Source organism: Peromyscus maniculatus, chromosome X (genome assembly GCF_049852395.1).
Source record: "Peromyscus maniculatus bairdii isolate BWxNUB_F1_BW_parent chromosome X, HU_Pman_BW_mat_3.1, whole genome shotgun sequence".
Lineage (NCBI taxonomy): Eukaryota > Metazoa > Chordata > Mammalia > Rodentia > Cricetidae > Peromyscus > Peromyscus maniculatus.
In genome coordinates this window covers 114,025,388-114,049,572 of record NC_134875.1, presented here as the reverse complement: position 1 = coordinate 114,049,572, position 24,185 = coordinate 114,025,388, and the positions used below count along the sequence as shown (strand labels likewise).

Below are 24,185 nucleotides of genomic sequence, written 5' to 3'. Positions count from 1 at the left end.
AATGCTAATATTGCATCTTGAAAAGGAGAGAGAGAGAGAGAGAGAGAGAGAGAGAGAGAGAGAGAGAGAGAGAGAGAGAGAGAGAGAGAGAGAGGAAGGATATCACAAGCAAGTGAGCTAGGGACAAAATATGTTGTCACTTTGACAATGGATGCTGTTCCACTAAAGGTCCTGTGCCAGGAACATCAGAGCACTGGTTCTGATCCTCTTGCATGGGTCTCAAGATGTGTAGTAGAAAGGCAGACAGTCAGAGGTTCCTTAAAGGCAAAGGTCTTTGCTTTTAATTTACATGGTAGAGAGGAATATTCTATTAGAAGGCTAGGCACAGTCACTTGCATCTACCATGTTTAGCCCTCAAATAGCAAACATAAAAGACGCGATGGTGGTGGCGGTGGTGGCACACATCTTTAATCCCAGCACTTGGGAGGCAGAGGCAGGCAGATCTCTGTGAGTTTGAGGCCAGCCTGGGCTATAGAGTGAGTTCCAGGAAAGGCACACAGAGAAACCCTGTCTCAAAAAACCAAAATAATAATAATAATAATAATAATAATAATAATAATAATAATAATAATAATAAGCTTTGTGATCTATTAGCACAGATGTGAGCTTGTGAGTTGAGCCTGCACACAAACCTTGATTCTACCTGGGGAAAACTGTGTGGCTTTAGGAAAAAGATTTAGCTCTTCTGAGCTACAGTTTTCCTTGCCTGTAAAAGGGGAAAAATGATACTGACTAGGAAGTAGGAATTTCCTAATTCCTATCAAGTGTTCAATATAGAATCATGGCTGTGTTCTAAGGAACTTTCTAGATGTCTGTGCCAACCTGTCACTAGCAGCTTCATTCAACCACATTAAGATTCTTTTTTAATTTTGGGGCCTCATGTAGACAAAATTTCATGGCATTGTTCCATTCATGTATCACTTTTTTGTTTTTTTTTAAAGTTTTACTTTTAGTGTTATAACATTTAAAATAAGTGAATGAACATTAGTGAATTCATCTACCACCTGAACAATATCTGAGTCTACCTCTGGACTTTCTATCCTGTGCCATCAGTTCCTTCATCTTGCCTTATTATGCTTTCCAGTGTTGCTAATCACCAGGAAGAAAGTAAATCAGTGAAAGCAGATTGAGAGTGGTAGGGAGCTGGGGGACAGGGAACTCACTACTTCAGAGAGGGTGGCCAGGGAAGGCCTCTGTGAACAAAGACCTAAAATGAAAAGAAACACCATAGCATGATAGAATTGCCCACTCCAAGAAGTTGAGGAGAGGGCTATGCAAGGTCATGAGTATGTATATGTGTACATGCATATGATTGTGTGTGTGTGTGTGTGTGTGTGTGTGTGTGTGTACATGGGTGTGTGCTTGTGCACGCATATGTGTTGTGTGTGAAAGAAGGGGACTGGTAATTCAAATAGTAGGAAAGACAGGGAGAAGTTGTCACATACAGTCTTCTGATTTTCATTTGACAAAAATTAGAAGAATCTGTTTCACAGACAAGGAAACAAATGACCCTGGAGAGGTGGCTTGTCTCAAGCCATGGAGCTACTTAGCAACAGGGTTAAAGTTAGGATTCAAAGTTCTATACATCTTCTGTGACATCATACAGCCTCTTTGTGCTCTCAAATGATTTGAATTCCACAAAATGCCTCCAAGCAGCCTTCAGGTAATGAGGTGACAAATAGTATATTGAAATGGTGTTCTTCCAAGCAGAAGTGCTTTACCATGAAAAAGATTATGTGAAGGCTAATTAGGATTCAGATATTCTTTAATGACTAACTCCTTAGGGCTATGTCAAAATCCATGTGAATATTTCCAACTTATTTTCTTATCATAGGTGATATTTATTCTCAGGAGAAAAAACAAAGGTATGCTAGTGACATTCTTTGGAATTTGAATTGAGTGCTATGATCACAAAGACAGAAGTAGAAATCCATCTTAATAAGCTGAAAATAGTTGAGGAATATACAAGTAGAATACTGATTTTGCATATATTTTAATAATCCCCCTTCAGTTTAGGAATTGAAAAGAATTCTTATTTCTACCGATGTGGATGGAACTATCAAAGGCACGGGTGTAAAGGTTCACCTTCGCCCTCTCTTTTGGAACTCTGAGCTGGGTGTGAGATAAAAACAGGGGAGAGAACCGTGACTAAAGACATTTGGGTAAATCTGACCTGCATCCCCTATTGAACCTTCAGGCAAAATGCATTTCTCAAATCTATTTGCTTCTCAGCCTGGCTAATTCCTTCCTTCTAAGCGGCAGTTTCAGCCCCTCCACTCTCTGAGTCATCTATGGCAACAGACCCACGTGCTGTCTCCATCTTGCATCTCCACACAGGGCTCTGATACAACTGCAGAAATTGTGACTCAAGAGATCACAATTACTGACTTCTGAGAGCCACTGATTTCTCCCAGGAGAACAAGCAGATGAGAAGCCCTTCGTATTTTCAAAGGCAGACAAATCCAAGCTGTTTCTGAATCATGCCCAGACTTTTCTTTGCCTCTCATTTTTTCCCCGAGACTATTCTAAAAGTATGTAGATATGACAGTGCAAATGGCAGAAGAGACTGGCATCCCTTGGCATAGGTGATAGCCATCTGGTTTTACTTAGTTAAGCTGTTTCTCCACAAGACTGAGACAACTCAGTACAGTGGGTGCAGCATAAATGACTCAAAAACGATTGACTTCTAAGCAGTCCAGTGATTCTCTTTCCCAACTCTGTCTTGAGCCCCCTGTCATGGTGTTAGCTGAGGGGCACCCTCAGGGCTCCCAGGTGCATACTCACTCTTTTCCTGTAGTTCTAACCTAAGAAGGAAAATACAATGTAAAGACATAACAAGATAGAGAGGAAACCTTTGGATTTGTACAACAGAGACCATATGTCATTAAGTGAGATAGAGGTATCCAGCTCAGTGGCTGGCTCTGTAAGTATGAGCAAGTCCTATTACCCGTGTACATCTCAGTTACCTCACAGGTACAAGGAATGATGATGCTATGTGGATGCCCCAGGGTTGTTAATGGGAATGAAGCAACAGATTCAAACCACTTAGAATTAATTGTTTCTGGCACATGGTACCCATACAATAGGGTTGGCATTATTATAATAAAAGATAGAATGTTAAAGTACCCTTTTGTGGAAGGCTTAATAAAACAAGACACATTTGAAATTATAAATAAGTAATAAATATGATGAAAAGGAGGTTATTTTTTTCTTCAACAATAGTTTTCCATGACAATGGCTAATCTATTCAAACATAAACCTGGTATTGGCTGGTTTCTTATGGTCCATCATGAGAAAGATGTGTATGAGGAAACAACAATAAACATCAAATCTAAAGTGACAAGTTGTAACTTCAAGAACCAAGATAGTAGATGACGGTGCAATGGAGAGTGGTCGATAAGCCAGAGTTCCCTAGAGAAAGGATCTGGAGGGAGTGTCATTCCCTGGATGAGGAAGCTTTGAAGGATCAGGATGCCCAGCTCACAGCCCAGATCCGTGAAATCTGAATCTTCCACAATGGAACCTAGAAATCAGGATGTAAGAGAAGTCCTCGAGTGGTTGCCAGGAGCAGACAGGGCCAGGACTCTTTCTCTGTGGTCTGCCTACCTACAATCACCACCTCATAAGTGGAGAGCTTATCCTGTCTGTCCAGTCTCTGAGCAACCCAGACCCAGTCTCAACAGTTCTTAAAAGAGGTTAAAAGAAAACCCAAGCCCAAGCCTAGGTAGGAAGTGATTAGTGCATCTGTTTCTGGGTAGCTGTTACTTGGTACACAGTCTTGGTGCTGAATCAATAGGTGAATGAATAGATAAATGAGTAAGCGGATGAAGAACACACTGTAACAAATGCATGTTGATAAGGAAGTAAAGCGGTTAAGAACTTTCTGGAGGGCAATTTGAAAGCATTCGTATCTACTGACCCAGAAAATCTGTTTGCTGGAATCACCCCAAGAAAATGCAGTCCATAGCTGGCTCTCCTCCTAAGCATGTGAAATGTTGGTTAAAGAGAGATCTAGGGTGACCATGGTCTTACAATCTCACTTCCATTGGAAGACAGAGAAGGGTACTTCAGGCAAGGCCCACAGTTGCTTTTCTCCCTTTAGAGCATTATGGTTTGGGATTTAGACTTTCAGATAAGAACTCAGTGTAATTAAAATAGGAAGAAAACTTGGAGAGAAGAGATCCGGAGGGAGTAGGAGAGGGATTGAAGAAGGTAATTCAAGGGTATGGTTAGAACACATAATATACATGTATGAAATGCCAAATACTAAATAAGAAATATTAAAAACAAAAACTCAGCATAGACCTAGAGTTCAATGGCCCAAGACAAGAGATTCTTGTAGATAGAAGAAAGCTTATAAGAAGCCCCTGCCAGTTAAGCACATAGACATCACAGCAATCCAGGAAGGGAAGGCTTCATGCTTGATTTTCAGCCTGACAGCTATCAGTTGCCCAGAGTGCGTTAACTGCAGAAAGAAGGTGCCTCTGTGGTTAATGTGACTCAATTTTTTCAGCCAGGAGGAACAAAGTTGTCAAATTTTGAGGCCTTAGTCAGCATATTGAAGATGGGTATTTAACTTGCAGGGGTTGACAAGCTTTCAGTACACCTTGAAGGCACAATGCATTAGTGTGAAGCTCTCAAGACCAGACCTCTATCTAGAATGCAGGTTGATGAGGGCTCTTCTCCATTGTGTGTGCAACAGCACTAAAATTATGGATCCTTAACTTAAGATCTAGAATCAAGAAAAAGAAAATTTGGAGGCATGCCTTTAAAAAAGCTAGCTAGCTCATCAGAACCTGTTAGATGTTTGTGTTTGCTCTTCTTGGTGCCTATGAGAAAACAGAATCATCTTTATCATTTAAAATATCCCCTGGGTAAGGCTACTTACAAGAAGTTTAATCCAGAAAAATATTATTCTTGTGTTATGAAATCAAAGCAGTGGAAGAAAAAAAATCAAAGGGAATGATCAGTCAGGAAAAATGTCTGGGTTTCACAATGCTGTGGGAGACTGCATAAAAAGCACAGCTCATGTTTACGCTGGTGCTAAACATGTTTTTCTCTACAGCCACTTTCCACCAAGAACGAGTTTCTATATGCCTTGTCAAATGCCCCATTAAGGATTTATGCTGAGGGATTTTCTACCATTCTTGGACTTAAACGTTCACACATAGTTATGAGGCTGGGTGGACTTGGAAATAAAAGGCCACACAGAGGACAACCATCAGATCATATCTCTGAGGAGACTGAGGTAACCCTTCTGTATCTTTTTGTTTTATTTTGTTTTGTTTTGTTTTGTTTTTTCAAGACAGGGTTTCTCTGTGTAGTTTTGGAGCCTGTCCTGGATCCTGCGCTGTAGACCAGGCTGGCCTCAAACTCACAGAGATCCACCTGGCTCTGCCTCCTGAGTGCTGGGATTAAAGGCATGTGCCACCACTACCTGGCCCCTTCTATATCTTGCATAGCCAATTTATAAGGGGCCTGGTAGTTATTCTAAGTCACAGGCAGCTTTTAGCAGTGGGCAGCCATTTTGTAATGAACATGGGCTGTTGCTGGTATGGAGGATCAGGGCGTGATGTGTGTGTGTGTGTGTGTGTGTGTGTGTGTTGATGCGAGCCAGTGCTGACACACTGACAAGCTACAAAATGACAAGCAGTCAAATCATCTTGGATTCCAAGGATGGCATCACCACTACCATTGTGACCATTATAATGTCTTTTTTTCTGGAGAGAATAAAAGAAATTCATTCCTTAAAAGATGACCAAATTAATATTAAATAGTATTGACTTATCAACCTCATTAAATGCAAATGCCTGGTGCTTGATAGCACTGTTGTGTTCTGAAACCAAAAGGCAAAGAGAGGAGCTGCTCTCCACTTCTACTTTGCAATTGCTCTTGCTAAGGTCAAGTTGACCTGCATGTGGCCAGATATACTGAATCTCTTTACTCTTATCTTAGCTCAGCAGTGTTCAACAAACTTACCTACTCCCTCCTTTTAAAACATAAATCAGGGGCTTAAAGAGATGGCTCAGCACTTAAGAGCACTTGCTGATCTTGCAGAAGACCTGAGTTTGGTTCCCAGCACCCATGTCAGGTGGTTCACAACTGCCTGTAACTCAAGCTGTAGCAGATCTGATGCCTTCTGTCCTCCTTGGGTACTCTCTCTCTCTCTCTCTCTCTCTCTCTCTCTCTCTCTCTCTCTCTCTCTCTCTCTCACACACACACACACACACACACACACACACACACACACACACACACAGACAAACACACAAATAAAGTATGTATCTTTAAAAATGTTAAAAAAACATAAATCAGATTGTTTATTCATCCACATAAAGCTCTCTGATGCATCTCACTGTACTTTATAAGTAATGCCTGCCTGATATGAACCCACTTTAACTCTCTCCAGCCTCATTCCCAGCAACTTTTCTCCTTGATCAGAATATATCTTTCCTTTGAAGATACCAGGATTTCTCCTGTGTTGGGGCTTGTCCACAGACTGTATGTTCAGCTTGCAAAGCCCTCACCATGGCTGGATCCTCCTCAGAATTTGCATCTGACATCAAAACAGTTCCCTGTGTTGGGAAGGTTCTGTAACTATCTCCATCCCAGTTACTCTTTCTCACATCAGTCTCTGCATGGCTTTTCTCCAGGGACCATCCCATTGATAAACTGCTGGGGATGCTGTGAATGAGTTGCTCTGATTGATTGATAAATAAAATGCTGATTGGTCAGTAGCCAGGCAGGAAGTATAGTATAGGTGGGATAAGCAGAGAAGAGAATTCTGGGAATGGGAGGACTGAGTCAGGAGATGCTGCCAGCCCCTGCCATGAGAAGCAAGAGTAAAGTACCAGTAAGCCACAAGCCATGTGGCAACATATAGATTAATAGAAATGGGTTAATTTAAGATATAAGAACTAGACAGTGGCTGGAGAGATGGCTTAGAGGTTAAGAGCACCAACTGTTCTTCCAGAGGTCCTGAGTTCATTTCCCAGCACCCACATGGTGGCTCACAACCATCTGTAATGAGATCTGGCACCCTGTTCTGTATACATAATAAATAAATAAATTAAAAAAAAAAGAACTAGATAGCAAGAAGCCTGCCATGGCCATACAGTTTATAAGTTATTTAAGTCTCTGTGTGTTTACTTGGGTCTGTGTGGCTGTGGGCCAGAGCAGGACTGGAGAAAACTCCAACTACAATAATCTATTCTCTTTCCTTTGACTTCTGTTTATAGTCCTTATCTGGAATGAAAGTCCCATTGCCATATTCATTACTTTGTCCCCAACATCTATAGTAGCAGCTGGTACTCAGTGGGTACTTGTTTGGAGAAAGGAGGGGTGTAGGAAGAGAGAGAGAATAATATTTCCAATGAATGTGCTTAAAATATGTCTCAAATTTCTCACACAAGTGGCATCAAATAGTGAGTAATGGGTTCAATATATCTTATATATAACTGAAGAGTGACAGGGTTGAGTCATTGTTGTGTGGGATGTTGAACCCATGCAGAGTAAATTAGCACTCGCCTTTTGATGAGTAAGAAACACTGCATGTGGCCCTAAAGCCATGTGGCATGTCCACTGGGATGCAGAGCGTTTGATGTTGACACTGTATAAGAGAGCATAGTCCCTCCATGGGCACTGCTCCCAGAGTAGATCCTAGTCCAGAAATGAAGACAGTCAACTCTGTAATCCCCTTTAGGATGTAAAACAATTGCTCAGAACCTTACTTAAGTTACTGTGGCATCATGACCAAACTCAGAACAACTACAAGGTAAGGGTGGAGCCTTGTTCAACACCAAATAAACAATTGTTGAATGACTGTGTCTATCAGATCTTATTCATCCAGATTCTTTGTTTTATTTACAAAACACTTAAACAAAGTACTTATTATGTGCCAAGAACACTGCTAAATGCTTTTAATAATCAACCCACACAAACAACAACCCTACAAAGAGAATACTATTGTTACCACAACATTACAGGTGAAAGCATTGAGTTATGAAGATAATAAGAAACTTGCTCTCTAATGGCAGAATTGGGACTTAAACCTACCACAGCCTTAGCTCTGAAGTCAGCTATCATAACCACTGGCCTAGGCTACTTAGGGTATTTAGAGCCGTATAACTGTGTACCAAGGATTGGCGAGGAAGAGGACAACATGAAAAAGCATAAGTGGACAAACTTGGTATCACACTGGGTAGTAAAGGTCCATAAACTTTTACGTGCTACTTCCTGGTGGCATCTCTGCTGGCTAAGTAAATAAAAGGAGTTGAGAGCTTTGGGGTCCTGCCAGCATTCCCAACTTAGTGTCCCTGCAACCATAGCACATGGTTCCTTCCTCCTTCCTATTTCTACTAGAATGCTAAGCCAGTGGTACTCAGCCTGATCCAATGCTGTCTGATGCAACAGCAAGGTGCTATTTTTCATTATCATAGTTGGGAGAAGAGGAGGTCTACTGGCAGCTGGTAGGCAGGGGAGATCAGAGAAGTTCTTATGGGTGGATCCCCCAACCCTAGCCCATCTACAGCAAAGATTCACCCAATTCCAAATGTCAGTAGTGTGAATAGGAGTCATCCTGGTCTTGATGCAGGGACCACCTTTCAGAAAAGGAAATGAAAAAGATGGTAAAGTCATCCATGAACCTCGGAGAAGTTCTAGCCTGAAACTTGCCGCACCTCTATAAAATCTCTGGGGAAGAGGCAAGGTTGCCCCTTCTAGTTGCCTGCTGCCTGCCTCCTTTTCTTCTAATTTCTGGAACCATAGCCCAGAGGCTGAGAACAACCCTGGCCCCAAATGGCACATAGCAGAAGCTGCCAATACCCATGTCCTTTGGCAGCTTCTTAATGCTGTCAGCTTGGAATTTGGGATCCCTAAAGCCCCTTTGCCTAATTCCACTCTAGAGATGAAGAGAACTTACATATAATTCTGGAACAAATGGTCCTACCTTTGATTTAGCTAAAGCATGCCAAAGCTGAGAACTGTACATACAAGTACTTTCAAACAGATTTCCAAGGTCTTTGGAGAAAAAAGTGGACCTGAATGAGTCCAGCAGGAGCCAAAGCAGATCTCTAAGCTGGACCCCACAGCGAGAATCACGATTTAGAGTGTTCTTGATGAGGGAAAAGGGAGGGGATGGAGGAGGGGGGAGGAAGAAGGAAAAAACAGATTGTGGCCCCTTAGGGTCAGACCTAGGATGGAAAAGGGGAAGGGAATTAAATGGTCCAGTGAACCCTAATGGTCTAGACCTGACTGCTGGCTCCATTTCTGAGCTGTCACTATGATCACCACTCAACCTTCTCCTTTGTGAAATGTGCTTCCAGACGCCTAAATAAAGATGCTGCGAAGGTCAGGGGGAGGCTACAAAAGGTCCTCACGATGCATATAGGTTACAGTAGAGTGTTATTGAATTTTTGTTTGCTCACTCACTAACATTCCACGTTTTATTCACTTATCACTATTCATCCTTTCTACCACATTGAAAGCTAAGGAATCAAAACCTAGGAGGAGCTGAGTGTCTTAAGAACGCATCCCTATAATAATGAGCACAAATAATTTTAAGAACCATTGTGTGTGACTTGATTTGCAGTTCTTTGAAGGAATTATAATGTTGACTGGGCTTTAAAATTGGCCTTGAGCTAATGAACACATGTACAATCTAGTCAATTGTATATCCTAAGATTTGCTATTTTATGCTCCTCTGTCCTGCAGACAAAATTTTCTAGGGTGATATAGTTAGGAGCTTTCACAGAGAAATGGAACAGGGCAGCAGTTCTGTAACTCAAAGTACCTTGGAGTGCTCTCTGGGCACACAGATTCTCCATCTGACACTCAAAAGTATGATACAATCAGTCTAATGGTGTTAATAATTTGAATCTGAAATGTCTTCCATGGCACTTGTGTTTTGAATGCTAGTTTTGAATGCTAGTTCACCAGCTGATGACACTGTATTAGGCTCCTTTGGTGGTTGGAAGAATCCAAAGCTAGCAGAAGTAGGATACTTGGACTGAGCATTTGAAAGTCATAGCCCTGCTCCCTGTTCCAATGACATCTCTGCTTCATGCTCTACTGTGACGCAGGGAGCCTCTGCCACACACTCCCACTTCCATGTCTTCTCCTCCATGATGAGCTGAAATGATGAACCAAAACAATTCTTTCCTCTTTTAAGTTGTTTCTGTCAGGCACTGTCAGAGTTAGGGTTCCTTTGCTATTACAAAGACAATTTTATTCCACCATTTTGCTTACAGCCCATCATGAAGTCAGGGCGGGAACTCAAGGTAGGCGCCTGGAGGTAGAAACTGAAGCAGAGGTTACTGAAGAGAAGAGCGCTGCTTACTGCCTTGCTCTCCATGACTCACTCATCCTGCTTTCTTATTCCACCAGGACCACCTGCCCAGAAGTGGCTCTGTCCGCAGTGGGCTGGGCCCTCCCAGATCAATCGTTAATCAAGAAAATACCTCACAAACTTGCCTATAGACCAGTCTTCCTCTAGAGGCATCTTCTCAGTTGAGATTCTCTCTTCCCAGATGAATCTACCTTGTGTCAAGTTGCCAAAACAAAACAAAAACCTAACCAGAATGGGCACTGTCATCACAGCAAGGCAAAAGTAGACCTAGCCCATCCAGATTGGGCTCAGGAACACGCAGGTCCAAAACTCTCGAAAGGTGATTCTAAGGTTAGATGGATTGAAGAATCTCTCGAAAAGGTTTCCAAATTGTGTGGAGCAGCTTGTCAGGTACTAGCTACTAACCTACGGTCCTTAACTCCCTTCCAACGTCTTTAACCAAGATGCTTTGCCAACATTGTTTGACGCTCCATTTGCTATTACATTCAAGAGAATATTTTTAGATATGAGATTTGTTTGCCTTCCAGCAAGATGCTCTACATCATTACTACCAATTAGGCAAGTTCATTTTAGAGCTTTGGATCCATATTTGTAAAATTCTCTTTTGCTCATCCAACCTTGTATTTAAACAGTACAACTATGGCTGTGCAGTTCCATTTATGAATTCCACTCTTGTAAATATATTTCCAAAATTGTTTCAGAATTTCTTTGTCTGGTAAAGCCAGGCCTGCTGGTTTTAATAAGTACATGGCTTAAACATAGTTATCCAGCTCACTGATATTTCATGGCTTCCCAGAACACAGACAACACCCAGTACCCAAGGAGTCCCTTCTCCTTCAAACAACTCCACTCTTTCTTCCTCTAGAAGGAAAGACCCCTTTCTCACTTCATTCTTGCTTAATTTTGCTTTAGATACAGTGACATCACTTCCTTCGTGGGATAAAACTGAGCCCAGACCACGTGAAAAGAAAATCTTAGCCTGGCTACAACTCAGGAACATCACAACGTGTCTAGCAGCATTCCTTGCACCCAGTGGGTACTCAATCACTAACTGAGTGAAATCAGTTATTCACGGAACTACTGGAGCTCTCTTGAAGAAAGCCCAGGCAGGAATTCTCCGAACAACAACTGCTACATTCCACCACACTCACATGTGAGACTGTACTCTATTGCATAATCAACAAAGGAAAAGGAACTTTATTTTTAGCTACTGGACTTCACAGGGACGATCAGAGTCCTATTTAAACTTCTCTTTCATCCCTAACCTTCAGATGACACTCTTAGGATTTGCTTTTGTAATTTGTCTTTTTTAAAAAAAGGCTCAGTCAAAGATGGCCTCGAGCAGATTTAAAACAATACAAAACAACAAGAGAAATAAACCAGATGGCAAAAAACTCATAAATCAAGCCAAGCCGTGCTGAACACGCTACAAAGAAAGGCATCATGAAACTGTAAAGGGAAGAGGCACTTCGTTCCTCATGGATAAGCCTCCGTTATTGCTTCTTTGCGGAGGAAAGCTGGGAGGTCATCCAGGGGAGGCTGCCGTGCTTCCTCCTCCACCTGTCACAGACAGACTGGAAAGATCTGCGTGATGGTTGCAAACCGGGAAGGGTCAGGATTCAGAGAAGGCTAGTGTGACACTGCTTTCCCAGATGACACCCAGTCAAAGGGAAAAAAAGTGTTTGGGAGGATCTCTATTTTCCTTGCATGGTGATCAAGGTAGAGAAAGAAGAAAAAATTGGCTCGACATATCTGCACCATTTCTAACAGTTAATGAAAACAACAGAAACTTCCTGGTTGGGAAAAAAAAACAAAACCAAAAAAAAAAAAAAAAAAAAACCAGGAACATCGCCCATCCCTATCCTTATGTTTTCAACAGACCTCAATAGAAGGACGCATCCTTTCAGGGAAACATCATTAGTAGTACCTGTGGGTTGAAGAAGACAAGAAAGAAAAGCTGAGGTTCAAGACTTGTCCTGCTTGGATGTGCCTCTGGCACTGAACTAAATGGCTGGGCCTTCCCGTCCAGGTAAGGGATTTCTTTTTTGTTGTATAATTACTGAATGGAAAGTAAACTGTTCAAAAGGTATTCTCTGTCTCTGTCTCTGATCTGTTTGTCTGTCTGTCTGTCTATCTAACTCTTGCTCTCTCCTTCTCCCTCTCTTCCACTTTCCTATCTCTTTCCCTCTCTCCTCTCACCCCCTCACTCTCTGTGTGTGGATATATTTGCACCCGCCAGCTTGCATTAGGTTGGCCTTGTAGCCTTTATAACAGCTGTCATATTTTTCAAGTGCACTAAAAAGGTTTTGTTTTGTTTTTTTTTTAACCAACAATAACTGGGCCTCTTAAGCAAGAGTACATCTCCATTAGTTTAAGATATCTAGAAGTACATGTTGTTCTGTTGTAACACAACATGTAGGAGATCTGGCACTAGCTTTTCAACCCTGGATCCCTGTTTACAAACATACTGAATTATTAGCTCCAGTGCATCATCCTTGCCCCTATCCACTTTATCTGTATGACCTGAAAGGATGTGGAAAGTTTGCCAGGGCGTGTTTGTCAATCTGAATTTATGGGCACGGACAATGCCAAAGACTCCTGTTCACAACACACTGTTTTGCACCATCCAACAGAGACTCTCAGAGCAGGAAAAGAAGCATTGCTATGTGCCTGGAGACCTAAGCAGCACAAAGGGATTCCATCCACAGGCCTACATCTATGTGCTTCCTTATCTTCCCACCCTCTCTTTCCACACTCACTATGAGAACACCTGACTTTGCTGTGAGCTACTTTTCTCTCCGCTCTGGAATTCTGTGGCTATGCTTAGGAGATAAAGGACTGGTCGTCGATTACCATGTCTACAGCCCCTGGTATTTTTTTTTTTCAACTAAAGCCTTCCTTGCTTTATTATGGCTATTCAGGCAAGCATTGCACTGTATTACAATGACTTCTTTAAGTTCCACCCTTTTCTCTCCGGAGAAAATATCCTAGAAGGGAGACAGGAATCATTGTAGCCTTGTCAGGTACCACTCCATCCTCCCAAACCCCAAAGTGCTTGGTCTATAATAGAAACACAGAAGCATTTGTCTATTGAATGCATAAATAAGTGCATGAAAATGGCTTCCTCATCTAAGGTGATCAGCCATCTTGCTTTTGCCTTAGAATGAGGGGCTTCCTATGGAAGGCTCGGGGGCTGTTCAGTATTTGAACCGGGACAATCCCAGGCAAAGGGGCACAGTTAAACAATTCATCTTCTTACAGTATCGTAACACCAGATCCACCTTGCATACCTGGCCTTCCCTTCCCAGGAGCTTCTAGAGCTGTACTCTCAGCTGCTGTCCTCATCTGACAGCTAGATGGAAGGGGTATCCCTCTGTGCCCGCTTCTGCCAAATGTCCAATGCCTACCGTAGCCATACCATCTGGACAGTTTGTTTTCTTATAAGATGCAAGAAGACTTTATTTCCAGGAGTCAGAAAATGGAAAGTGTCAGAATAGTCAGCAAAGATAACCAAAACGAAGCTGTGTCCTTGGATCTGTCCAAAGGCAGGCACGGTACCAGATACCTGAGCATTCCAGATGAGAAACTGCTCCTCTTCCTACCTTCCTGGATTCCTGAAGACCCTCTCTAGGTCTCAACTGCCATCTGTTCCTTAAGGTCACCTGCCTTTTCCCACGTCAGCGTTTAAGGAGATGAAGCACTGAAGTGTGTGGTCCCCCAACACTTATGTCAGATATGTGACAACATATCCTGGAGCCGAATTGGAATCTTAGACAAAAGAAAACCTAACTCAGGCCCGCCACTCCAAGTCTAGAGCATGTGTCTATGCGTGGTGAGTGGAGTTTCCTGCTAGTATGGAGCAAGTTGGCTCACAGTCATATCACCCTTGCTCATTTCTAGGAGTCCTTCTATAGACTGCTAGAAAATGTAAAGACAATGGAAAAGGGCAGAGGGAACAGTGTGACCGGAATGTGTTGTATACATGTATGTAACTGTCAAAGAACAAATTAATAAAAAAGAATAAAACATAGAGGCCAGAGCCTAGCCAGAAACAGTCAAGTTCCCCACTGGTAAGCACCGTGTCATATAACAGGAAGCAATGACTGAAAATGAATTAGTGATATACTCAGTAGTGTGGATAAGTCTGGAATACATTATCCTGAGTGAAATAAACCAAACAAGGAAAAAAATATTACTCATTGCACTTTACATGAAGTTTAAACCCAGGCAAAACTGATCTTTTCTATTAGAAGACAATATAGTGGTTACCTTGAGGATGAGGCTGTGGAGCTGTATTGATTAGGAAAGGAACTTTTGCATTTTGGCAGACAGGAATGTTGTATATTTGGATTTGGAGGATACTTTTACAAATGAGTATATATATATATATATATATATATATATATATATATATATTAGCAACAACTTATTAACTTGTACACTTGATTGGTTCACTTTACTGATTTTATACTTTAACAAATAAAATGAAACAAAAACACAGAAGAGATACTTGCTGTACCTCTGATCCAGGAAGTTATGGCACTTAACCCCAAGGAAAGCCTTCCTACCTCCTCGGGAACTACATTATTCTAGCTACCTGCTTTGCTGACAAATTGAATTAGATGAAACTGAGTGGGAGAGTTGTTTAATCTCATTTGTTAAATGCATGCTCAACAAAGGCAAGGCTGTCAATCCCAATGAAATTAGAGTTTGTCAAATGAAGGAAATGGAGTGTGTCTATGTGTATGTGTGTATTTATAGAAGTCACGTTTTAAATATCTTTCTAGCAGCTGTATCTCTCAACCTATTAGTAAAGGGCAGGCACTCAGCCAGCTACTTGCTGGATTCAACTTCCTTGTACATGCTCATTTCAAAGGTCACATATATGTTAATTTACTACCTGCTTGTTATTTAAGAAGATTTTATTACATCATTTTATGTTGATTTATTCTTTTTTTCTTCTTCTAGGATCCTAGTGCACCCAGTGGGAGAGCAGCTCTGAGTGAACAGGAGGCTTTGGAGGAATCACTGTTGACAGGTTTCAAATTAAACATGAACACACATAAGCAATGGGCTTGGGTCAGACGTGATTATGATCACCATTTTGTGGAGCTGAAAGAAAGACGTGGTTTAAGCAAAATTGCACTTTCACAAAGAAGAGGAGGCAGCAAGTAAGCGAGCTACCCACAGCTGCTCTATGTAAGTGATTATTGGCAAGAACAATGCCCATATGGTGAATTTGACAATGTCTGGGTCTTTATCACTTGATTCAATTTCCTTTTTGTCCTGGGGGAAACCTAAAGGTTCAATTATTTCATTACAAACCGGTGTGGTTTCACTTCCTATGCAGTGCATGAAGACAACAGTATTATATAACTAGAGTAATAAGGGAAGAGAACACGACACAAAGAAGAGCAAGGAAGAGGTTCAGGAGAAGACCAAGCAAGGGATGCACCTCACAGTGCAACATGGAAAGAACAGAGTCTGCGTGGTGGTGGCCTGGAGGTGGAGAGGGGGATGGGCTGTGGAAGGAAGGAGCTTATCTCATGTGCCCTGCCAGTTCACTGGGCAGTAGGCCTGGAAAAAGTTGCTGTGGTGGAAGCCCAGAGTGGCGATGAGAAAAGCAAGTGGCAGAATGGTATACTGGCCCAGGAAGAGGGAGCTATCGCAATAAAGCCCGATAAAGCACTCACTTGCTTTCAGATGAGCATCTCACTGCCTCATTCATTGTTTTTCCCCAGCACCTGTAATCTGTGAGTCCTCCCCCACACATGGTAATGCGGGAGAAAAGGATGATCCAAGCGCAAAATCATCAGTGAGCGATCATCATTGTTCTTCTGCTCAAATGTCACATTCAGGCACCCCTGCACTGCCATTCAGAAATCTATTAGCAGCATAGCAGAGTCAGGAGCTCCCGTGACCCACTTTTACCAGACGGTGGATGCTTCTAATTCTGCAATCAGTGAAACAGCAAAACCGATTAGAACGCGTGTGGTGGTGTGCTGGATCAGACCAGGCAAGCACAGCCGCTGGGGAAAGGTTAACAGAATCTAACTTAAACAGCTTGTGTGCTGCTTCCAAACTTGCCCCAGGTGAAGAGGAACAGCAGGCAAATGAGAGCCCTTCCGAAACCCCCCCCCCATATTCTCTCTGCCACCCGTGAACATCCTATCCAGCCTGAGTTTATCTCTGCCCTCAGATTCATCTGCCATAGCCTTCTTGATCCAGCTGTGCCCTGAGTGTGTATAAAACAAACTCCATATCTGCAGTTGGACATCCTGCAGTCTCCAAATGCTGTAGGCCTCCCCTGCCCAGTCCCACACTGAGATGGGTCCGTGTGTTTATCCTTGCAGAACCATGAACTCAGACTCCAATCATTGAAACGCTGTGACTAATTTTATCCCTTTTCCCCGAGCCTCACCTTCCCTCTGCTCCCTTTCTTAAATTATGTGAAAAAAAATCCTCCTCCAAAGAAAGATTTTAAAGGAACCAGACAAACTGTTTTGTGCATTATGATCTTTCTCCTCAAAATGTCCATGTCTATATTATAGCTGCATTTTGGAAAAATGGAAGCTAAAGCAAATCATTCCAGAGTCTTCTGTCCTATGGCTGGGTATGGTAGCACATGCCTGTAATCCCAGAACTTGGGGAGTAGAGAAAGGAAATATTAAAGAGTTTGAGGCCAGCCTTGGCTGCATAGCATAAAGTGAGTTATAGGCCATTTTGGGTTATGTTAGAAACTGTCTCAAGAAACAAATGAGAGAAAGACAGAAGGCAGGAAGTCAGGAAAGAAGAGGGGAAGGGAGGAAGGGGGGATAGAAAGGGAGGGAAGGGAAGGGACAAAGATTTCTACTTTCAACAAATCAGAACTATTTATTTGGTTGTGTTCACTTTACATTTCTAAGGAAATGCTTATCATGGAAGAGATACAATTTTTTGTCCTTTCTCTTTGATTCTGTGGTTTATATAAAGGCATTTTTTGTTAGGTTTAGAATCCTCCTAAGTAGCAACCCCCACACCCAACCCCCACACTATCCCTTCCTAATCCCCCATGTCTTAAGTGATTCCATTTCCTCACACTTTTCTGTGGTCATGAATCCACCGTGCACAGTATTGGTGGTGACAGTGACAAGGAGCAGTGGGACCAAACCTGTCTCCCTTCATTGCAGCTTGGAAATTAAACACTATTTATTATGGGGCTCCCCTGGGCCAGCCACTAATCACAAACTTCTCCACAGCAAAGATACCTGGTGGCGACTTAACCCCAAAGCAAAGGATACTATGGAATTTTCCAAATTCTCAAACCGTATTAATACATGTGTCAAGCTAGAGACAGAGTGTAGCTGTATTTGGGATCCCCCAAAGCAAATGCTGATACTAAGATCCAAGTGTATCTAGTGTACATGAGACTGTCAAGAAGTACCTGTGGAATAGTGGGGACCCAAGCCAGGAAAGGAAGGTAGCCTTGGCTGGGCGATGGCGGCACACTCCCTTAATCCCAGCACTCGGGAGGCAGAGCCAGGTGGATCTCTGTGAGTTCGAGGCCAGCTTGGGCTACAGAGTGAGTTCCAGGAAAGGCACAAAGCTACACAGAGAAACCCTTTCTGAAAAAAAAGAAAGGAAGGAAGGAAGAAAGAAAGGAAGAAAGGAAGAAAGGAAGAAAGGAAAAGAAAGTAGCCTAGCCAGGATGTGCCAATGAGCAGCTAACTGCTATAGGCAATGATGCTCTAGGCCACTGGAAATTAACCCTAGGTTCCTCTCCTTTGAGGAGTAGGAAGTTGGGGCTTACAATTCCATTGCAAGGTTGGATGAGGGGTCATAAGCTACCAGGGGTCTTGCTTTGTCCTTTGCATGGATCAAATGTTCCTTGGGGGCCACTCCTCAAGTCTTGGAGCAGAGCTGCAAGAGTACCCAGAATCCAATAAGCAAATCTTGGCATCAGCACCCAAGTCACAATTCAATGAATCTGAAGCAACCAGTGTCTCTTTCCAAGACCTCAATGTACACCCAGGGAGTAATTATTCACTGTATGTAGTGGCTCCATAAATATTGAAACCCTCAGAGATGATGTCTGTTTTGCAGCAGAGCTCTGTATCCCAAAGAGGCTGTCATCTTTTCCTGTGCAATGTCCTTGTCTCCCAAGGGAGAGAAGCAGTCAGTTTCAAGAAAGGCCCCAGACAATCGACTGCTTCAGTTTTTAAGCTGGCTGGGGTATTCAGGGGTTTTGTTGTTGTTGCTGTTTGATTTTTGGCAAGGGGTTACTTTTTGCAAGCTCTATCTTTGTCAAATGCTATCACAGGCAACATTAAGACAGCTCTACATATGGCCACCAAAAGACATGTTCGAGAATATTCATAGCAGCTTTACTTCCAATTGCCCCAAACTGGAAACCACCCAGATGTCCATCAGCAGGAGACTGGATAAACAAACTGTGATACACCCATACAATCAGACACTATGCAGTAATAAAGAGGAAGAAACTATGAACACTATCAGCAATACGACGAATCTCACATGCATTATCTAAGTGAAAACAGCCAGCTACATAAGGCTGCATACATTGTAATTCCACTTATATGAAAATATAGAAGAGACAAAACTAATCCATGGAGACAGAAGTCAGAATAATGTTTGCTTTCACAAGCTCTTGGCTAGAGTGGGTATCAGGAAAGCTCTGGGGCATCTGGAACTAGACTCTGTTTTGATCTGGAGGTGGTTAGATGAGAAAAAATATATGCTCTCACAAGCCATCAGTTCTTAACAAGTAGTAGAGCACTTGCCTAGCATGTGCAAGGACCTGGGTTAGATTACCACCAAACTCCACCGTATTATATTTATACATATCAATAAGAAAATACAACGGAATAATAAGTTAAAAAATTATCAGGTAAAATCAGGCTACTCTGGAAGGTGCTCTGGATCCCTCTCTCTAACTGTTACCAATGGAAAATTAAGCCCTTCAATAGATCTTGGCCTTCTGAGGAAGAACCTAGCTAAAAGGGTTCCCTTGGGTGAAGCTAGCATTTGATTTTTGCCATAGGCAATAGTGAAAGCAGAAGAAAAATCTTCAAAATGAACAAGTATTTTGTAGGCACGCAAGTGGTACAGGAGATTTAATCTATTCCCCTTTAAAACTCTAACACATCCACAGACATTCTGCCCTGTGTTCCACACTAGCCTACAGTGTTACATACACTCACTCTCCATTCTACCACAGCAGCAGCACACCTTCACTGGACACATACATTACATACACACTACATAGAACATTCTAATGTATAGCCCTTGCACATCACACACACACACACACACACACACACACACAAGCATAGCAGAGGTAATCCACTTTAAGCTGTCACAGCACTGCCTGGGTAATTATCTCCTTCTCCCTGCAACCATGACCACTGTTATCATCATTATCATCACCATCATCATAGTTCCTGGAATAACTCTCATGGACAGGGACATCTCAGAGCACACACAGCTGGACATATAAAAATGTCTGCCTGGAGCCACCTACTAGCCATAAAATCTGTCTGGACACATCAGGTTTATGCCTTCTTCTGAGGAGTAAGTGTCCTGAAACCCTCAGCTTCAGCTTTAACAGAAATCTTATAGTGACAGCTAGCCTAGACAGTCTTCCCCTCCCCCTCTCTCCATCCTACAGGCTTTTTCAAGTAGAAGCCTTGCTTCATATCCCTGTGCCCAGATCAGCCCTGACCTTCCAGACAATGGTGGTTTGATTGCCAGAAGTATGTAGAGAATCCAACCAATATTTGGAAGGTGCCATTCTCTCCCTTTGGGGTGTACCTCCTCACTGTTATCCTATGCCATGGGGTTGGAACACAGCTGCAGCCTTCAGATACTCTGGACACCCTTTCTTCCAATTTCTTAGTTATTGGAATTTGGAGAACTAAATCCATTGAGTCCATTTCCAGAACTGTTGATTATCTGCTTCTGAATAAATAGAGCTCCACACATGAAGGACAGTGAAACATGTCTCTCAGAATACCCACAATGTCTCAGTTAGTTTTATCATCAACGTGACAAACCTGGAAACAGGGGACCTCAAATGAAGAATTGCCTTGATTAGACTGGCTCAGAAGCATGTCTGTAGGACATTTTCTTAGTAGGTAATTGGTGTAGGAGGGTCTAGCCTACTGTGGGTAGTTCCGTCAAGACCGTACAAGAAAAGCAGCTGAGCAAGCTTTGGGGACCAAGTTAGGAAGCAGTGTTCCTCCATTGGTTTCTGCTTCAGGCTCTTTCCCTGATAGGTATCACCATCATCGTAGTTCCTGGAACTGCCTTCACTGATGGACTGCAATCTGTGAGCCTTTCCTCTTCTGAGATCTTTTGGTCAGAATGTTTTGCCACAGCTATGGAAACCAAACTAGAACACACAACTTCTCTTTTAGGAATCTACCCCAAAGATACATGTACAAACACGTTCATCACAGCTCTTTTTCATTAGGAAGATTGGAAACAACCTAAATGTCAATCAAGACATACTGGTTATCACAGGTTAGTACACAGTGTTGCCCTGTCATAGCAAACATGACACAGATTGGTTAGTCTTAACATAGAAATGTCCAAGAAAATTGTTTAAAGCAAAATAATGTTACTTTCTCCAATCAGAAAAACATACAATAAATGTCAGGGGTTCTGGCACATGTCTGTAGTTTCAGTACTTAGATAGCTAAGGCAGAATGAACATTCAGTTCTAGGCCAGGCTCGAAAACTTGGTGAGACTCTCCTTCAAAAGAATGAAAGAAACGAGCTGGGCATTGTATCTACACTTACAATACCATCACTTGGGAGGCGGAGGCAGGAGGATTAGGAGTTAGAAGTCAGCCTTGGTTACATAGTGACTTTGAGGATAGCCTGGGCTAAATGATACCCCCATCTCAAGGAAGGAAAGGAGGAAAAGAGTGAGTAATGGAAGAAATGAGGAAGGAAGAAAGGTAGTAAGAAACTAACACATTTATCCTAAGGGCTCCCCACTCATTTTTAAGTATCTTTGATTATTGGTTCTCAGGGGCAACTTTATTCTGAAGCTGGGTAGAAGATTCAACAGTAGCCACCACTATTTATTAGCTGTGCACCATGGGAATGTGACAAAAGTGCTTTCTTTTCCTCCACTGTTAACATGTCTCATCAAAGAGCCTCTTCAGTTCCACTTCTCTGTGCTAACTGTGGTGGGCAATACATAGCTTTTTCCCACTTGGAATTGTATCTACAGCTATAAAATGAGGGAGGGTACCTTTGCAAAATTTCTGAAAGGATTATTATTACCATAACAATTCTTGATACATGCAGACATATAATTCCTGATCAAGGCCTTTGCCTTTAAAAACTGACAGCCATTTTTAAGACAAGACCCAATAAGGACTTAGTTAAGATAGGGCAAGCCATCTTACAAATGGATCCCAACTTGTAATGGCTCATTAATGGAAGTTAATTTCACGCTTAGTAATGGCCCAGGATGAGCACTGCACATTAGGCAGTTATGTCATGAAATGACACTCCCTAGGTAGAGAAGACACTAGCATCTTTGAAAGTAGCTTCCAAGATGTCCATGAGACTTGTTTCCATCTCTGACAGTCAGATTAGAAAAGAACCTGGAAGAAAACCTAGGATGCATTGTGATTGGACCAGAAGGGCACATATTATTTCTGCTTCCATTCTTTGGTCAGAACTCAGGCACATGCTATACATGTAAGTACATGGAAGGCTGGGAAATGTAGTCTAACTTGGTGTCAAGGGAGATGTACAAAATATGCTTTGGCACCTAACCAGCGATCACTGCCACTGTGAATGAGGGAAGAAAACCTATCTCAGTGACTATGTGTTTATTTGTGGCCAGTCTCAGAAAAGCTGATAATATAAGGAGGTCTTTGCTCTGGGAAGCTAAGCTATTTCCTTTACTGCTATTTTATGTTTTTTAGATTATTATTCTGGAAGCGTTCTAAGAAAACATCTCTTAAAGACTCTCTTTATTATCAAGGTTGTCCTGCCACTATCTGAGATGAACCTAAAAAAACAATGCTAGCCCCTGACTCTGACTTTCACAAGATTTGAGATGCTGTCAAAAATAAATGCCAGCTCGTCAGATTTTGTGTGAAAGAGATGCCAGCATGCATATAACTCAAGCTAAAAGTGCAGACAGGAAACTGTACTGAACACACGTTGCCACCTCTTCCTCAAAAGAACTTTAGATGCTAGCCAGTGAATCCATGGACTTAATCATCAAAACAAAGAGGAAGTGTCATTTTGCCCTTAAGCTAGCACTTGGCAGAACTAATACTTCTGTGTCTGTGTGTCAGAGGCTTTCATGGTAGAGTCAAGTGCTCAATATATAATTCCAAGCTTTGGTTGCTTTGTTTTATTTTTTTCATTTCATTTAGGAAATCCCATGAAGTCCATATGGGTAGTTAACATCAGAGAATGATACGTACAATGTGTTATATTCCACTCATTCATTCATGTACCTATTGAGTCAGTATGCACTGAATAATTCTTTAGAAACAGGCACTGTGGGTCCCAGACTGAGGACACCATGATGGAAGGCACATTGACTAACTGATGGGAGAATTGCCTATAGGAATACATAGGTACAGTGCAGCTGATGCCTTGCTGTGGAGGAAGCATGTGCAATCACAGCAGAAGGCCAATAAAAAGATTATTAGAAAAGCCTCTCCGTTCTTTGCTACTTCTCTGATTTATTTGGCATGGAGACACAAATTTAGTCACCAGAAATCTTCATATGTTTGTTAGATTAAATGAGTGGGCATGTTGAGAGAAAAACAATGTTCCAGGGTCTCCAACACTCTATTTATTCTGTCATTAGAAAGTAGGCAAAATACTAGTAGCTTCAGATGTTGGATCCCTCCTGTAAACCAGGCTTTGTGCATACTTCTTAGACAACCTGCCAGACAGGCATCATCACTGTCTGTTGAATAAAGGCATCGTTGAGGCCCACAGAAAGACACTTGTTTCCTTATGTACTAATCTGAGAATTGGATATGTCCAGTTCCAAAGACTGGGCCTTGCCTCCCTCAACTACTTCCTGACATGGAAAATAAGAGGGAGCAGCCTCACTCTGTCAAGGGACAGCTACAGTTCAGTCTGACTACTATGGAGAAGTAGTAGAGGGTGATGAGAAGAGGTCAGCTTCAGGAGACAATGTGTGCATCCTGAAAGTAATATGAGGATAAACTTGTTATACATTCAGTAATTTACCAGTATTTACTAAGAAACTGCTAGATGCCAGGCGCTGTTCTAGGTGCTGAGGGATTTGACAGTTAACAATATTGACGTGTTGGCAATAGAAGAAGAGGAATAGATTTGTTAAATATTTTGGTCACACAGGAGAGGCAATAGGCCAGATAACGCTTCGTGCTGATGATTAGGAAAATGTGTGTTAGCTGAGTTTTAAAGTACATCAACTTAATTACAAGGAGACTTTGAACTGTAGGATACACTTTTCAAACTCCTGGACAAGATAAAGGATATATGAATGGGGAAAAGACTCCAAGAACATAAAGCAAAAATATTGATCAAGACAATCTTTGGGTGGCGAGACTATGAATGATATTCTTCTCCTGTCATCTTTCTATACTTAATTTGTAAAAAGTATATATTAATATTAGAATCATAAAGAATTAGTGAGAGATTAAAGAGAATAGATCTGCAAAGAAACAGAAAAGGAGACTTCCTTGTGCTCCATCCTTTCCTTTCCTGGCATTTAGGCAGCCATTGGCAAGTTAGCCACACAGGGTGATGTGTCGCTTGTGTAGTCATACTTAATGATATCTTATTTGAACACACTGCCTGATCATTT

At 42.0% G+C, this 24,185-nt stretch overlaps 1 protein-coding gene and 1 long non-coding RNA gene across 4 annotated transcripts in view; one reads left to right on the top strand and one right to left on the bottom strand.

Annotated features, from left to right (window-relative positions):
• Positions 1 to 24,185, bottom strand: part of Rai2 (retinoic acid induced 2) — a 64,032-nt gene that overhangs the window by 20,872 nt on the left and 18,975 nt on the right. The gene's annotated exons all lie outside the window — the stretch shown is intronic.
• LOC143270999 (uncharacterized) lies at positions 12,170 to 17,113 on the top strand. The gene is made up of 3 exons (XR_013048241.1): positions 12,170 to 12,374; positions 15,314 to 15,544; positions 15,696 to 17,113. It is a non-coding gene; the product is annotated as an uncharacterized LOC143270999 (long non-coding RNA).